This window comes from Stenella coeruleoalba (genome assembly GCF_951394435.1).
Source record: "Stenella coeruleoalba genome assembly, chromosome: 17".
In the NCBI taxonomy this organism is placed as follows: domain Eukaryota; kingdom Metazoa; phylum Chordata; class Mammalia; order Artiodactyla; family Delphinidae; genus Stenella; species Stenella coeruleoalba.
This window is the reverse complement of record NC_137163.1, coordinates 55,739,056-55,755,768: the sequence shown is the minus strand read 5'-3', so window position 1 is coordinate 55,755,768 and position 16,713 is coordinate 55,739,056.

Sequence of the window (16,713 nt, the reverse complement as noted above, 5' to 3'; positions counted from 1 at the left end):
TATGATTTCAAACTTCTTAAATTTACTGAGACTCGTTTTGTGACCTAGCATGTGTTCTATCTCAGAGCATGTTGCATGTGCATTGAAAATAATGTGTATTCTGCTGTTTTTGGATGTAATGTTCCATATATAGCTATCAAGCTCATCTGAACTAATGTGTTGTTTAAGGCCAATGTTTCTTATTTTTTGTCTGGATGATCTGTCCATTGATGTAATTGGGGTCTTCTTATAATCCCTTACTATTATTGTGTTTCTGTTAATTTCTCCTTTTATGTCTATTAATATTTATGTAGTTAGGCACCCCTATGTTGGGTGCATATATATTTACAATTGTAATATCTTCTTGCTGGATAGATCCTCTGATCACTTTGTGATATTCTTCTTTGTCTATTGTTAGAGTCTTTGTTTTAAAGTCGTCTATTTTGTCTGATATAAGTATTGCTATCTTGGCTTTTTGTTTCCATTTGCATGGAATACCTTTTTCCATCTGAAATGAATCTCTTGTAGACAGCATATATATGGGTCTTGTTTTTCTTTCTATTACCCACTATGTTTTGATTATACCATTTACATTTAAAATAAAAGTTCATTTACACTTAAAATAATTATTGATAATTATATAATATTGTCATTAAAAATTGTTTTCCAATTTTTTTTATAGTTCATTTTTGTCCCTTCCCTCTTCTTATGTTCTCTTCCTGGTGATTTGAAAACTATCTTTAGTGTCATGTTTGGATTCCTTTCTCTTTTTTGAGTCTTGGAGCATGTATCTGTTATAGATTTTTGGTTTGTGGTTACCATAATGTATATATATAGTTCTGTTTCTGATTTCTTAAGTTCAAATGCATTTTAACAACCCTGCATTTTTACTCTCTCACCTACATTTACTTCTTTTGACGTCATATTTTATATCCTTCTGTTTTTTGTATCTGTATTGTGGATATAATTTTTTTTTTACTACTTTTGTCTTTTAACCTTCCTACTAGCTTTATAAGTGGTTGAAATACTACCTTTACTGTATATATGTCTTTACCAAAGAGTTTTCTCTTTTGTAATTTTCATATTTCTAGTTGTGGCCTTTTATTCTCCTTTTAAAGAAGTCTCTTTAATATTTTTTATAACGTTGGTTTGGTGGTGAACAACTCTTTTAGCTTTCGCTTTTCTGTAATACTTTTGATCTCTCTGTAAAATCTGAATGAAAGCCTTGCCAGGTAAAGCATTCTTAGTTGTGGTTTTTCCCTTTCAACGTTTTAATTATATCATGCTACTCTCTCTAGCTTGAAGAATTTTTTGCTGAAAAGTCACATGATAATCTTATGGAAGTTTCCTTGTATATAACTATTTGCTTTCCCCTTGCTGGTTTAATATTCTCTCTTTATCTTTATTTTTTGCCATTTTAATTACAATGTGTTTTGATGTGGTCCTCTTAGGGTTGATCTTATTTGGGACTCTCTTTGTCTCCTGGGCCTGGATGTCTGTTTCCTTTCCCACATTTGGGAAGTTTTCATCTATTAATGTCTTAAAATATGTTCTCTGGCCCTTTCTTTCTCTCTTCTCCTTCTGAGATCCCCATAATGTGACTATTAGTATACTTGATGTTGTCACAGTGGTCTCTTAAGCTGTCCTAACTTTGGAAAAAATTAGTTGGCGGGCTGGGCCCTGGCACTAATAAGCTAAAGGGAGGGTTTCAAAATGGCACTTGCCAGCACCCATGTCTTTGTGGTAAAATTAGCTCCCACAAATGGCTTCTGTCAACATCTATATCCCCAGGGTGAGTCTCAGTTTCTCCTGCCATTCCAGAAGTCTCTCCAAGATGAACAAGTATGTCTGACCAGGCTGATTTAAATTACTGCTGCTGCCCTGGGTCTTGGAGCATGTGATATTTTGGGTGTGCCCTTTAAGAGTGGAGTGTCTATTTCCTACAACCCTCTTGGTCTCCCCAAATTAAGCTCCACTGGCCTTCAAAGCAAAATATTCTGGCTTTTCTTTCTGGTGTAAGACCTCTGGACTAGGGAGCCTGATGTGGAGCTTGGACCTTTCACTCCTTGAGAAGAACCTCTACAATTATAATTATTCTCCCATTTATGGGTCACCTACCAGGGTTATATGTTTTGACTCTGCAGTGTCCCTACCACTCCCACCCATCTCATTGTGGTTCCTTCTTTATGACTTACTTGTAGAAGATCTTTTCTGCTAGTCTCCAGAACATTCTTACTGATAGTTGCTCTGTAAATACTTGTAATTTTGGTGTGCCCATGGTAGGAGGTGAGTTCAGGGTCTTCCTACCATTCCATCTTGGCCACTCTCCCAAGAGTTTGGTTCTGAGGTTAGATACCTAGGTTTGAATTCTTGCTTCACAAATTAGGAGCTGTGTGTCTTTTAAAGATGTTACTTAACTTCTCTGTGGTTTGGTTTCCTTGTCTATAAAATGATAGAATGATGGCATATATATTATAGGGTTGTTTTGAGGTTTAAATAAGGTAATATATAAAAGTGCCTAAAACATTAATGTTTATGAAAAGAAGTTGCATTTCCAAGCTGCAGAGATGGAAAAATTATTATTAGATTCACTTATTATTAGATTTGTTAGATTCTTATATATTATTTCTTTCACTAAATAATTTTATGTCTGTTTACAGATGCTATTATTTGTTGCAATGACAGTCAAGGCAGTACTACATTATTTATCATTTAATGTGACTCTCAGATATTTAAGGACAAGATGGTAAAATGAATTAATGCTTACATTTAAATCTAAATGCTAATAATATATAACATAATCAAAACAAATACAGAGATGATATAGATAGGCTCAAATAAAGGGCACATGTCTCTATAGGGCAGAATATGAACAGTGCTAAGAAGAGCTGACTTTGTGAATCTTGCTGGCCTCTTGGTTAATAAATGAGTGACAGATGCCAGAGTTTAGTTCCTATCAATCATTAAAGATCATTGAGGTTTCAAACATTGGGTTTTCACATAAAATATTTCATTGGTTGAAAACAAAGATTATGGTGGTACCCTGCTCACAAGATTAGCAGAGAAAAACTGCCTCCAAGTTCGTCTGGGGGTTATGCTGATCTCCAAGAGCCCAAAGTATCTTGATTGGATTTGTCATATCCCTCAACACATCAGGAGTATAGCCATATTCTTGACGGGTAGGGCCGGCTACAGGCATCATTAAAAGAGCTTGACAGAGGCGGGTGACATACAGAGGATGAGACAGTCCAATAGTATATGCCACATACAAAACACTCAGTAAATATTCCATAAGTAAATGAATAAAAAGTATAATGATATAACTTATGAATATAAGTTTAAAGATGGGAAAGAATATATTAGCAAATAAAACTCAGTAGTGCTTGTAAAACAGTTTAAAATATTAGCAAACTGAATTTATCAGTATGTATATAAAAATCACATTATGATCAAATATGTTTTATCCCAGTAATCTGAGGAAGTTCAACACCACAAAATTTATTATTGAAGTATATATTTAGCTGATACTGTGATGAACCACTAGCTACTCCTTCTGGACTTAAGGACTATTTTCCTACTGTCTGGGAATGCTACGATCAGTTAGACCTCAGTTATTGGTCAGTTTCAGAAAAAATGACTGGCTGAAGAGAGTCACCTTGTCCATGGTCAAATCCCTTTTCCTAAATAACTTGCATCAAATGACTGGTCCATGGGGGATTTCAAGTACATGGCCCCTTTGGAGATTCTTGTGGTGTTAGCTGATGTTTTTCTTGAGATTTTTGTTACAGCCTAACTTCTCCCTCTGTCCAATCCTGCTTCTTTCCCTTTCTTTTCATAGATGATGACTCCAGAACTAATCACCTTTCTATGTGTTAACTTCCATCTCAGAATCTTCATGCTGAGAAACCCAACCAGTAATGGAATAATAGTAATATATTAAAGAAAAATATAAAAGGAAAACCTTTGAACAATTTAACATTTATTCAAGATATATATCTTAGGAAACTAAAAATTAAAGATTATATCCATAAAATGATAAAATATATTAAAACCAGTAGCATACCCAAGAACAACACAAAAGAGCCTCATGAATAATAAAAAAGTGAAGTAAGTGTTCTTACATACAAAATCAACAGGCAAAAACTCAAAATCATCCTTATACAGTATTAAAAACTAGTAGAGAATATAACAAAAAACACTTTAATAATGACAGTTAAGAGTTTTTGACTACTTATTGTTTGCCTGTACTTTATTGATAAAGACTTTACATATTCCCAAATAAGGTAAGGACAAGTATCTAGGAATAAACTTAATAAAATACGGCAATGTGTACATGGAGAAAATTATAGAAGAGTATTATGAAGATAGAAAAGAAAATCTGATTAAGTGAGGGATACACCATTTTAAGGATTATAATATTCACAAAATTTTAACAAGCTGATCTTAATGTTTACACATAAGATCTAAGATCAAGAAGAACCAAGACATTTTTGAAGAAGTTGGAGGAAATTTCCTTATATATAAGCTTACTATAAATGTAGGAAAATAAAGACAGAGTAATATTAGGGTGGAGATAAAAATAGATCAATGTAACAAAGATCTCTAGAACAGTCTGTGAATATATGGAGGCCTGATACATGACAAATGGGGCATTGCACATCAATAGGGAAAGAATATAGTAAATGGCCTGGGACAATTGACTAACTTTATAGAAAAAATAAATTTAGATTCTAATTCTACTATGCATAAAGATCAATTCTAGCTAGGTTATAAAACCTTGATACAAAAGAGAAAACCTTTTAGGAGAAAATGTTGGCTATTATATTTATAATCTTGTGGTTGACAAGGCTAGTTTCAAGAGGAGAAAAAAGACCCACAATTCATAAAAGAACCAATTGATACATAGATTTCATTAAAATTTAAATCTTTTGCACAGTAAAAATAACACATGACTTTACTTCTTATTATTTCTTAACTTGCTTTTAATACTGTATAGGTTTTCAAATAATATATACATATTATTATTTGGCAGGATTTTGCACATTTTATAAATAATATCCTAACTTGGTTTTTCTTTTCATTTAATAATGTATTTTAAAAATGATAGATGTAGCCTTAGTTCATTCATTTTTAATTTCCATAATATATGGATTTGCAAGAATATTCCTTAATATACAGATCAATGGGACTTTATATTGTTTATAATTTTTTCCTTTTATGAACAGTGTGGCTATGAACACTGTTGCAATATGACTTTATAAAAGACTTTCTCTAAAGAGAAGGTACCTAGAAAAGTAAAGGATGGAGGCAGAGAAATATGATGAGGGAGGACACACAGAGTTCCATACACAAAAATAGAACAAAAGAAAAGAAAATCTGAAGTAGATATGGCATAAAGTTAAGATTTGCATAAGTTGAGTGGAGGGTACATAGTTGTTCATCATATTATGCTACATGGTTTTTAAAGTATATTTGAAACATTTCATGTATAAGACAAAGCTTGTTTTCTTAATGTTTTTTGTCTGGATTTCAATTTTGTCTGGTATTAATATCATGAATTCTGCCTTTTGTTTCTTTCTGATGTATATTTGTATAATCTGTTACTTGCAAAGTCTCTGAACTATTTTCTTTAGATGCAGTTTTTAAATATTACATAAAAAATGGATATTTCTTCTTTATTTAGTCTGGCATTCCTTTTTCCTTCCAATAAATAGATGAGTTGATTCTACTCATATTTTTTCAATAGCTTCATATACAATACATTGCACTCATTTAAATTTACCCATTTAAAGTATGAAATTCAATCCTTTTTTAGTATCTTCATTCACAGGGTTATGCAGCCATCACCAATCAATCAATATAATTTTAGAACATTTTTGCCTTCTAAAAAAGAAATGCCATACCCCTTGCAGTTACTTTCCATTTTTTTCCCACCATTACCCTCGCTGCTAGGCAACAATTACTCTAATTTCTATCTCTCTAGGATTGTTTATTCCATGTAAATGGAATCACACAATATCTGGTCTTTTCTGTCTGGCTTCTTTCACTTAGAAAAATGTTTTTTGTGTTCATCCACATTGTGGTATATACAATCACTTCATTCCTTTTCATTGTCAGATAAGACATTTGGGTTGTTTCCATTTTTTTTTTCTATAGATTTTGAAGGCTTCTGTGAACATTCATGTACAAAATTTTGTATGAAAGTGTTTTCATTTCTTTTGGCTGTATACCAAAGACTGGAATTGCTGGGCACTGTGGTATCATTTTGTTAAACATATGTGTTTAACATTTTAAGGAACTTCCAAACTATTTTACAAGGCAGCTGCACCATTTTACGCTTCCACCAGCAATATATGAGGATTCCTGTTTCTTCACATCCTTGTCAATGCTTGTCATTATCAGTCTCTTTAATTTTAGGCACTAGGTGGGATGAAATAATATTTCATTTTAGTTTGAGTTGCATTTTCTAAGTGACTAATGATGTTAAACATTTTTCATTTGGCTATTGGCCATTTGTGTATCTTCTTTGCAAGAAATGTTTATTCAGTCCTCTTCCCATTTTTGAATTGGATTATTTGTCATTTTATTATTGGGTTATGAGTTATTTATATATTCTGAGTATAAGTTCCTTATCACATATGAGATTTGCATTATAGTCTCTTATTCTATGGATTGTCTTTTTACTTTCTTAGTGTTGTCTTTTGAAGCACAAAAGTATTTATTTCAATGAAATCCAGTTTATCTATTTTTTTCCGTTGTAATCTTAACATTTAGAGTCATATTCAAGAATGCTTTGCCTAATCCAATGTCAAAAAGATTTACTCGTACGTTTTCTTCCAAAATTTTTCTAATTTTAGCTCTTGCATTTAGATCTGTGCTCCATTTTAAGTTAATCTTTATATATAATATGAAGTAGAGGTCTAAACTCATTCTTTTGCATGTGGATATCCAATTTTCTGAGCATTATTTGTGGAAAAAATGATTCTTTCCCCATCGAAGTGCCTGGACATCCTTGTTGAAAATCAATTGACCTTAAGGTGTAAGAATATATTTCTGGGCTCTTATTTTTATTACAGTGATCTAAATGTCTACTTTATGCCAGTATCTCATTGTCTTGATTATTGGAGGTGTGCAGTAAGTTTTGAAATTAGGAGGTATATGAGTCCTCCAATTTTGTTCTTCCCATTTATAATATATTTTTATGAATTATAATGGATATAGTATAATGTATTACATGATATATATATATATATTCTTATTACTGTCATTTATTTATGTTGCATTTTTGTTTTAAGAATTCCTTACTTCTGTATTGTCTATTTACTGTTGTTATTGCTATTAATGTATATGTGTGTTTTCTTTCATTAATCTCTAAGGTAATCTGTAAACAAATCAATTTTTTGTTATTTTTGAGTTAAATTCATATGCTTGAAATGTTTAAAGTTTGAATTTTTTTTATAACTCCCAAATGGCATAGAGAATAGTACTACAAATATTAAATACTTGTGTAGCTGCCATTCAGAATGAACATTTGTCAATATTTTATCATTTTTAAACTCAACTTTTTGATAAAAGGAATGTTTGCCCCAAAGTTATAGTCCTCTTTGGATCCCTTTTATAAGAAAATAAAAAGGCAAACCACAGCTTGTGAGAACATATTTTCTTTATCTCTCTCTCTGTCTCATTCACTCTGGCTGTCTCTGTCTCTCCTCTCTCTCGCCATAACTCATTCTCTCTCTCACACACTCTCTCTCTCTCTGATTTTTCCTCAGAAGCAACTGTCATGGTGAATTTGATGTTTCTCTTTCAAGTACACATTTAAAAAAAATAAGTTTTAATTTGTCATCCATCCATTCAATCATTAAGTATAAATTGAATGCCTGGCATATAATAGACATTATTCTAAATGCTAGGGATAAAGCAGTAAAAAATATAGGAGAAATTTCTTCTTCCACTAGTAGAGCATATATTCTAGTAGAAAAGGTGGTAAACATGATTTTAGGATCAATTAATGCTATCTGAAAAAATCAGTTAAGGGGATTGATTGATAAGTTGGTCAGGAAATGTATCTGTTAGCATTATATGTGAGCAGAGATTTGGATGACACAAGTAATCAAAAATCATTAAGAAAATTTAGAGGTAGAACGTCTCAAGCAGACATTTCTCTTGACCTTATAAGACAGCCACCAGCATTTTAAGCTGTTGGTTTTGTGCTTATTTAACTCTGCTGAAATGATATTGGTAAACAGCCGGATGGTGACTGTGGTTTCTCTTTTTACTCTTCAAGTTCTTGTTACTTCTATTAATTTCAAACATAGTCACAGAAAATGATAGGGATGGCATGTTTGAGTTTTATCACCTTTTGTTCCACTTTCCCTAAGGACCAATAGGAATCTTTCCTGACTCTGCCATTGGCCTGTCAATGGTGTTTTTCACATGGCTTCAAGAACAGGAGTGGTGTTAGAGTTTTTAAGGATTATGTAAATTATTTTGGGGGCCACAATATATGAGACTATGCGTCTTGTCAAACATCTTGGCTGGTATATGGTAATTGGTGTTGTCCTTGATTGGGCCACACTTCATTCCATTTTGTAGATAATCATACTATTTTAATTTCAGATAGTGTCTATTGCATAGTTACATTAAATGTAAAGTTTTCTTTCTTTATATATCTTTATTGGAGTATAATTGCTTTACAATGGTGTGTTGGTCTCTGCTTTATAACAATGTGAATCAGTTATATATATACATATGTTCCCATATCTCTTCCGGTAAAGTTTTCTTTTCATTTATTTTTTAAATTTAATTTTGTTTTAGTGCTAAGAGGGAAATGGGCAAAAATAGACTCTGGCATCTTTTATAGGAAGTCAAAATATAATCTATTTAGATTTTCTTTTTTTTTTCAAGTTTTTTTTTAATGATTTTCTTACATATAAATTTTACCTCAATACTAATTTATCTTATCATTACCTAATTACTGGATACTTTCAAATAATGCATAGAATTTACATGGTGAAACAATTTTTAATTTTCTGCTTTTATCCACACTATTTTTTTGTCTTATATTGTGAAGTAAAATTTAGATGGTTTACTTAGGTTATCAGCTATGTAGATTAATATCCTCAAAACCTCTACTATAAAATCATTATCATTTGCATGTTGTATGTATATTGTTATATACTGAAATTTTACACATAACTAAAATTGTCATTAATAGCTTTTTGCCTTCATTTGGGTGTTATTTTAAACTAAACCTATTATTCTTTAAAACCAACATTTTTTTTATCACTTGCTCTTTTAACAACTAAGATTTTAATACCTGTTTGTGCTAAGCAGAGTTTTTTTGTTTGTTTGTTTGTTTGTTTGTTTTTTTGTGGTACGCGGGCCTCTCACTGTTGTGGCCTCTCCTGTTGCGGAGCACAGGCTCTGGACGTGCAGGCTCAGCAGCCATGGCTCACGGGCCTAGCCACTCTGTGGCATGTGGAATCTTCCCAGACCAGAGCATGAACCCGTGTCCCCTGCATCGTCAGGTGGGCTCTCAACCACTGTGCCACCAGGGAAGCCCTAAGCAGAATTTTAAAATGGCTTCGATGATTTTCACCCTGTGGTGTTACTTCTGTGATTATGTTACATTATATGGCAAAAGGGAAATTTTCCTGCTAGGAGTAATTTAATCATATGAGCCCTTTAAAAGCCGAGAAGTTTTCCACGTGAAAGTCAGAGAGAATCAAAGTATAGAGAAAGAATCAATGCTTCATTGCTGGCTTTGAAGATGAAGGAAGCAAGTGCAAAGACCAAGGGGTACCCTTTAAAAGCTGAGCCACTCCTAGCTGAGAGTCACCAAGGAAACAGGGACCTCAGTCCTACAACCACATGAACTAGATTCTGTCAACAACCTGAATGAAGCTGGAAATGAATTCTTCCCCGAGTTTCCAGATGAGAGCCAGCTCAGCTTGCACCTTGATTTCAGCCTTGTGAAACCATAAGCAGTGAACCCAGTGAAGCCCACCCAAACTTCTGACCTATATAACACAGAAATAATAAATGGATTTTAAAGTGCTATGCTTTTGGTAATTTGTTACACAGCAATAGAAAACTAATATGCTATTAAAACATAAAATACTCATAAAAATATTCTGTTTTCTTTTTAGATAATGAAAATGTTTCAAATGATCTAATATCTTTTTTTAAAATAGATCTTTATTGGAGTATAATTGCTTCAAAATACTGTGTTAGTTTCTGTTGCACAGCAAAGCAAATCAGCCATATGCATACACATGTCCTCATATCCCCTCCTTCTTCAGCCTCCTTCCCGTCATCTCTATCCCACCCCTCTAGGTCATCACAAAGCACTGAGCCGATCTCCCTGTGCTATGCTGCTGCTTCCCACCAGCCAACTATTTTACATTCAGTAGTGTATATATTTCGATGCTACTCTTACTTCACCCCAGCTTTGTCCTCCCACCCATGTCCTCAAGTCCATTCTCTATGTCTACCTCTTTATTCCTGTCTTGTAACTAGATTCATCAGTACCATTTTTTTTAGATTCCATATATATGTATTAGCATATGGTATTTGTTTTTCTTTCTGACTTAATTCACTCTGTATGATAGAGTCTAGGTTCATCCACTTCACTACAAATAACTCAGTTTCGTTTCTTTTTATGGCTGAGTAATATTCCATGGTATATATGTGCCACATCTTCTTTATCCATTCATCTGTTGATGGACACTTAAGTTGCTTCCATGTCCTGGCTATTGTAAATAGAGAGGTAATGAACATTTTGGTACATGATTCTTTTTGGACTATGGTTTTCTCAGGGTATATGCCCAGTAGTGGGATTGTTGGGTCATATGGTAGTTCTAATTTTAGTTTTTTAATGAACCTCCATACTGTTTTTTATAGTTGTTGTACCAATTTACATTCCCACCAACAATGCAGGAGAGTTCCTTTTTCACCACACCCTTTCCAGCATTTATTGTTTCTAGATTTTTTGATAATGGCCATTCTGACCAGCCTGAGGTGATATCTCATTGTAGTTTTGATTTGCATTTCTCTAATAATTAGTGACATTGAGCATCTTTTCATGTGCCTCTTGGCCATCTGTATGTCTTCCTTGATGAAATGTCTATTTAGATCTTCAGCCCATTTTTAACTGGATTGTTTGTTTTTTTGATATTGAGCTCCATGAGCTGTTTGTATATTTTGGAGATCAATCCTTTGTCTATTGTTTCATTTGCAAATATTTTCTCCCATTCTGACCAGACACTATAAAACTCTTAGAGGAAAACATAGGAAAAACACTCTTTGACATAAGCCACAGCAAGGTCTTTTTTGACCCACCTCCTAGAGTAACGGAAATAAAAACAAAAATAAACAGATGGGACTTAATTAAACTTAAAAGCTTTTGCACAGCAAATGAAACTATAAACAAGACAAAATGACAACCTTCAGAATGGGAGAAAAAATATATATCTTTTTAACATCTAGGTTGGTTTTATATCATAGGCAATAAGAGTAGTTTTTGTTTTTGTTTTTAAGAGCCTCTGTAAAGGAGTCTGGATATACAAGGAAGCACATGATGTAGTGTCTGTAAACTTAAGTTCTTAAACCATATTTCTAGGTTTAGGTCCAATCTGAAAAGATCTAATAATTTTGTGAGCCTTGACAAGTAAGTCATTCTTTTGGAGGAAATAAATTTTTCCCACTGTGAAAAATAAAATCTTGTAGAGCAGCATGAACTATTTAGTACAGTTTTCCTTTCCTTTAACACACTCTTAGTGTTTTGAAAAAGTTTGACTCATTTCATATGTGGGATAAGTTTACCACTGGCTTAATATAAATCAAAGTTGTAAGTAACTTGTAATATTATACCTTATGATTTCTGAAATTCTTTGTTTCTCGACTCTCAGCTTTATAGAAAAAAAGTCTGAAAAATGCTACTCCCATAAAAATGTATTTATTTAAACAGTATCAAGGGAGATATCTTTCTTCACATTAAACACATATATGCATATATATGTATTTATAATCTATATACATATAATATGTATTTATATATAATCTATTACAGACTTCAAAGTAATCCTAACCTCATGGGTATCTTTGGCCTTGGCTAACATCTATAACATGTTGCTAAGTTATATTATTCATAAGTTTTTTATTGAATGTCAAGTGTCATGACCTATGCTGAGATTTTATACACATATTGAATAACTTATGGTCTCTACATTTCAGGAGTTACATAGAAACAGATGAGAAACATAAAAGCAATATGCCAGGGTAATAAAGAATTTTGATTCACTGCATATAGGAATTTACAGTAGTAGGGGATACTAAAGGGATTTTACTTTTGCTGTATTTGTTTAAATGTCTTAGGTGACACTTTCCCCTGAATTCCATCTTCATTGTAAACAACAAAATATAAATAGGATACAATTTAATTTTTAATCTCCTCCATAAAAACTGAAGCAAGTATATTTACATACATTTTTTTAAATTTATCTTTCTGTTTTGAAACTTTTGAAATAGTGAAAATAAAAGCACTCAATTTATAGTATTGTAGAAATATTAAGGAATTAACATTTCCCAATATGTCAACTATAGCTTCATTATCATGGGCAGGAAGTATCATATATATATATATGATTTCAATAGGTGATTGGTAACAGCAAAAGGAGAATTGCTATTTTGATAATAGTATTTGTTAGTGTAATCTTTAATCTTTGATATTTGATTACATAGCCTAGGCCATAATAAAAAGTTTTATAATCACCACAGGCCATACAAGAAGAATAAGTGAAGTACGATGAGAATTAGATGTACAGAGAAACTTTGATTTTTTGGTAAGTATGGTTAATTAGAAAAGCTTAGTTGTCTTAGGATACTAACTGGGAATTGAATAATTAAAAGTATAGAGTGAAGGACAAACTTAAGATCAAAAGTTTAAAGTTTAAATCTTGACTTTGCCATTAAAAAACTTTATTAATATATATTTTTTCTTCATTTAATTTTACCTTGGATAAGATGTTTGAACTGTCTTGGAACTCTTTGAATTCTCTCTGTTTTAAGCAGCAATGATTGGTTGGTTGGTTGTTTGAATGATAATACGTTCTTACACAAAGTAATCAGATTACATTGTTAGCAATTTTCAAGACAGAGAGGCAGGGTTGAATTCGCAAGGGCTAGCTCTGTGTAAATGGTCAATCTGTTTCCATGGTTACTAGCTGGCTGAGTAAACTACACATTTGTAGGTGTTGGTTTGTGCCCTCTTATCTTAAAGAATCTCAATAAGATTGTTTCTATAAATATGGTTTCCATCTCTGGGCTAAGTATGGGTTTAAGGATAAAATTAGAGAAGAGACAGCTTTTAAGGTATATAAATAGCAGTTCAAAAAGATATCTTTCCCTGAATCTTGCACCATGTTTTCAATATTGAACATGAACATATTTGTAGTTTCCACTATGCTAACTACAAGGAAATCCACCTTATCACATCTTTTCTGAAGTCATCAATTTTTATGATTTTCTTGGCCACATGTGCTAATGCAGTTCTCGGTAACAGCAGAAGGCTGTCTTTTTAAATACAATCTATTACCATCTTTTCAGAACTATTACAGGAACCAATTTTAGCAGACACAAAGAGGATTTTAAAATATGATACTGAAAAAGATATTTTCACATCCAAAATAAGGTTTAGGAACTTGCAAGAAACATAAATGAACATATTTAAAAGAATGGAAATTTTTTATTTCTTATACAAGAAAGTGCATGGCTATTTTTTAAAAATTTATTCTTTTTATGTTTATTTTTTTCCTATGAAATAATACTTAGAATTTTGTTTCTTTAATTAAAAACAGCAGTCGTATCTTTTTTTTTAACTTTAAAACCATTGAACTGTGTTTTTTTCTATTTGCTTTGATTTTTATTCAGTGTTATAGTGCAATTTTCCTTTCTTCCCCGCTCTCCTCCCCAGCCCCCTGCCGAGTTGAATTGATTGCAGAGCTCCCATTGATTTCAAAGGGAATTCCAGACCCCCAGAACCTCCCTGGCTTTGTGTATGTGCACATAGCCAAGTGGTAAAGTGACTGAGAATTACTTACAGCATGTGCAAAATGAAGATTAGAATAATAATTTCATCATTATCATGATTATTGCTATTTAATATTTATATAGCACCTTACTCTGAGAAGCTCAAGAATCTTTATGAATTTTAAATTATCCAATGGACTCTAATCTTAACTACACCTCTATGTGCTGGGTAAGGAACAAAATTAATAATAGATTTGAGTGACATATATTGCTAGGGAAATCTAATTGCATTGCTGTTCAGCTCTCTTCTGTTATCGGAAAACGTCATTATATATTTGCCTAGAGAGTTGGATTGCTATCTCATTTTTTTAGCACGGGGGGGGTCCATTTGCTATTTATTTTGGAATAACTCCAGATGACAGATTATTCAAAAGCAAATAAGAAATAAACTGATAATTTTTATTATACTTAACATTAGTTATCAACATTCCAAACTAATCCTTAATGAAAAAAGAAAATTTTATTGCTTTTCGTTTTGCACTGACTATACTAGTTTAACATTCAGTTCCTAAACTTAGATATATCTGAATAAATTTTCCTGGTCCTTTAAGGTAAATAAAACTGGATTCAGTATTCTGTATTTGGGTCTATTTTACACATGGAAGTGAATTTAAAATTATTACTAGAAAGTATTTGATGTTATTCTAATCTAAAATTATAACAGAATGTAAAGCATCATGCATTTCATGAATCTAATAAAGTTATTAAAATATTAATTTTCTTAATAATACATCACCAAAAAAACATAATTTCTTAGACTTTTGAAATATAATTTTAGCTTTATTGTATTTAGATGCAGATTTTAGATATTTTTCCTTACATAATATACTACTGATTTTCTCTGAGACTCTTATCTTTCTATTTCTCTTTTTCCATTAAGTGGTAATAACTAAGAGCTTGAAAAATTTTATCCAGAATAGCTAATTATCCAGGAAGATATTAGAATAATCATATAGATAAATAAATAAACACTGTTATATAGGCCTGGACATATTTTTAAATGTTTTATTAAAATAAATAAATTTATGACTGTAGTATAATCAAGTAAAGAATAAAATTTTGCAAGTGATTGGGAAACAGGAGAGGGTAGTGTGGCTAAGAATAAGTGGGGTAACTTTATTGACATTACTTCATTTAATTTAATATTCATAGATTCCAAATATATATATTATTTGACTATTTTAGAAATAAGAAAGTTGAAACTGAAGAAAGCTAAGTAATTTGAACAAAGTCATACTGAAATGACCTTGGTGAGTCATTAAAGAAATTATTCTCAAAAACCTGTGCCCCAAAACCTGTGACCTTCCTTGTCAAGAAGGCTAATAATAGAATAGATTTTGACATGAAGGAACGTATCTTGAGAGCGTCTCAATAACCCCGGTGTGTGAACCCAAAGACAATATGTAATGTCCCCAGGACTACTATTTTATGGCTTAGAATAATTGCTCTCTTTGTTTTTATCCAATATTTTTTTACTTCTTTATCCACTCCCACTGTGTGTTTTCATTTATAAACCATTTTACATTTTATATAAACAAACAAGGTTTGTGAGGATTTTCTATATGAATAAATAAATACAATTCCAAATACTACAACTGCTACTCCAACCTCACTGGTAGTGGTTTTTGGCAATCAGCTTATCTCCCTTGCCTGCTTGCCATGCATGTTTTTTCAAGTTATATGAACAGCAAACCTAAAAATAACTACATGATATAGATATTCAAAGCTACTATAAACAGTGAGTCTGCTGTTGTCAAACCTCTACTAAAGCCATCCACATTTGGGTTTCAATTATTTGCTTATGATTTTAAGCCTTGCAGTTAACTTAATTCTTTGAGGAATCAACCCACAATATATATGGTTGCCACATGAATTTCTCATCACTGGGGAGCCTAGATAGACATATGGGGGAAACACTGGAGAAGTCATTTGGTCATTATGTACTGGTAATTCCAACACTTGGATTTCATATACAAGTGAAATATATATATACACACACACACACACACACACACACACACACACACACGCACGCATATGTTTGTATATATTTAATGTACTATGTACATATATACACAGTCATCACCATTCTAATTGATCTGAATGGCTTCTGAACTTGCAAGAATAGAGAAGTCCCTGTTGTAAATGATAATGAAAACTCTACAGATCTTGATGATATATCATCTCTCAAAAACTAGACTGTAGGGCTTCCCTGGTGGCGCAGTGGTTGCGAGTCCGCCTGCCGATTCAGGGGACGCGGGTTCGTGCCCCGGTCCGGGAAGATCCCACATGCCGCGGAGCGGCTGGGCCCGTGAGCCATGGCCGCTGAGCCTGCGCGTCCGGAGCCTGTGCTCCGCAACGGGAGAAGCCACAGCAGTGAGAGGCCCGCGCACTGCAAAAAAAAAAAAAAAAAAAAAAAACTAGACTGTGTTCATTAAGATAAGCATGAATGCTGCATGTTAAATTTTGAAGCAGAATCCTTAGAAATGGTCTGGATAAAACACTCATATGCCTATTAAAAATCCCTGCAATATAATTTTATATAAATATGTACATTTAATTTACTAATATAGTATTTATAATTGTTTCTGTATTCATTAGTAAAATTGATAATTCCCTTTTTTATATATTTATTAACTATGA